This window comes from Octopus sinensis, unplaced genomic scaffold, assembly GCF_006345805.1.
Source record: "Octopus sinensis unplaced genomic scaffold, ASM634580v1 Contig10928, whole genome shotgun sequence".
NCBI lineage: Eukaryota > Metazoa > Mollusca > Cephalopoda > Octopoda > Octopodidae > Octopus > Octopus sinensis.
This window is the reverse complement of record NW_021832229.1, coordinates 155,001-157,500: the sequence shown is the minus strand read 5'-3', so window position 1 is coordinate 157,500 and position 2,500 is coordinate 155,001. Positions and strand designations below refer to the sequence as shown.

Below are 2,500 nucleotides of genomic sequence, written 5' to 3'. Positions count from 1 at the left end.
GGAGTTTTTATTGTTATGATTGTTGCTTTTATTATTACTAGCGCTAACAACTACACTATTTCTATTATTATTATTATTATTATTATTATTATTAATAATTGTACTACAACCAGCAATATCACCGACAATAATACCGTTATTGTTGTTACCATCAACACTACCAATGCTATTAACCCGACTAATATTATTATTAATATTATCATTGTTAACACTATCGCTGCTACCAATGCTGGTACTATTAATACTATTTCTATTATTATGATTGTATGATGGGTTGGAATTGGTAAGATTAGTGTTGGAACTCCCGGGTGAAGAATTTTTGTTTAGCAGCTTGGTATTATGGGAAGAAATAATTTGTGAAAGATTCCTAGTGTTAGAGAAAGCGATTCTTACCTTGTGTGAATTGATAATAGAATGATATCTAGAATTACTGTGAAATTTCCTAGCAACGGCTTCACGGAACTGTAAGGGAAGGTTCGATTTGATTTGTTTTCCGAAAGGTATTACAAACCAGATACAGTTTTTTGTGGACTTTGAATTGTTCCTAGTGTTATTTGTGATAGTAAGGGGAAAATTTCTGTGTTGGAAATTTGGGGTTGGATGGCGCTTACCTCCCCTAGTCCGTAAAGGATTTATCCTATGTACAGGGGTGCTGGCACTATTAGAATTAAAATCATTATTCTTATTACGAGTAACTTTACTATCTTGAGAAGCAGATGTTGGTTTAGAATGAGCTGGATCGATGTATGATACTTTTTTCCTTATAACCGGCTCTTGACAAGGCGGCGTTATAGAATTCTGCTTTTTGGTTAAAGATGTCGACATTAGCAGATAATTTGGACAGTCTCAGAGATATGTTTTTAACTAAATTATCGGTAATTGGCTTGGCATGATTACTGAAAACGCTGATATACTTAAGATTAGTAGAAGGTTCATGATAAGGGAAGTATGAGTTATTCTGCAGATTGAGGGTAATGTCAAAGAAGTTGGCTTTAGTTAATTCATCATCAAAACCTATGCGCAAGCCCATTCTACTAAAAAACCTAACTAATCTGTTCTTAACCTTCTGTATTTTTTGGTTCGAAGCGTTTTGGAGGTAAAGCAGACAATCGTCGCGATAAAGACCTCCACAGATATCCGGGAATTGGTCGGCCATTTCATAAAGAATATATATTCCGACCAAATCGGCTATCTATTAATGTATAATTTCTTAATAAAACACTCATTATCGCTTTGGTTACCATGTAGGCAATCATCGAAATTTTTGTTCGTCTTGTTGTTGAGAGAGGCTCCTTTTCTTTCCTGATGAGAAGATTGCATAATGCACCCTTTATTCCTTCGGAATAAAAATATGCTGTCTTCGAAACATGTGTCGAGAGTAAAGGAATTTTGTTAACATCTTCGTTCGACTCCATTCTTTCATTTATTCATATATATATATATATATATATAAATATATATATATATACAACTTTTCTAAAGTTATATCCAAGGTTGTAATGGTGCGGAGCTGAATGGGAGAAAGATGGAAAGTGCTGGCTGCAAAATAACCTGCAGCCTCAAAATTTGTGAGAACTGCTGCCTAGATGGTAGCTCTCTGGCAAAGCTAATTGCATTTAGTGTCAAGGTTGAATTATACTGTGGAGATGAAGCTAAAATATAAATTGGGCAACGGAACTATCATTAAAACACAGATATTATAAACATAGACATTCATTTGTCTGCACATATAGAAAACGCGCCCCGCTTTTGTCGTGGTTTATATAGATAGACTGGCAATCGTATAGGAACAGGGGCTTCAAATAGTAGATGCAGTATGACCTTCGAACGAAAAATTAAGACTTTTGTCTCAGGTTGTTATAGTTGGAACAAAGGAACGGAACAGTTAATGTCTTGTATGCATGTAGCTAAGCATCCTTTATGTAAATACCAGCCGTCTTCAATTTCATTCTAATCCAGAAAAAATGTTGGCTTCAAAATATTTCATTAATATTAGTGCATGTGTGGATAATGGACCTAAAACGAATGAAAAACCCAAAAATATATACACGCATACACACACACACACATAAATATATGTATGTGAGTGTGTATCTGTGTATGCACTGCCGCAGGTGCATACACACATATACACACATGCACACACGTATACACGCATCAAAATATCTTCCTTTATATTAACTACAATACAATGTTCTTATTAACTATTAATTTGTGATAAATCTGCTGGTGGTGTTATATTAGGCAATAGATAACCCTTACCAATGAAATCATTCTCGTTACATAAGTTTCCGACGCAACAATCAACACAGGATATGCCATTGGTCCATTTAATGCATGTAAAGATATTGTCTACCATAGCTTCAACACATTTCCTGTATGTGCTGCAGGACTTTTCAGTCTTCAGTGTAACGCCGTTCGTTGATAATGCGAACCGGCATACAGGCCGTAATATTAGATATGAAAATTACATACAACAAACGCAATATTTACTAGTACC

The 2,500-nt window shown here is 34.9% G+C and overlaps 1 long non-coding RNA gene across 1 annotated transcript in view; it reads right to left on the bottom strand.

Annotated features, from left to right (window-relative positions):
* LOC118761229 overlaps positions 1-2,441 on the bottom strand; it is an 8,640-nt gene extending 6,199 nt beyond the window's left edge. Inside the window, exon 1 of the long non-coding RNA XR_004997229.1 lies at positions 2,263-2,441. This is a non-coding gene — a long non-coding RNA (uncharacterized LOC118761229). The remainder of the gene's footprint in view (positions 1-2,262) is intronic.
* Positions 2,442-2,500: the final 59 nt, after the last annotated feature.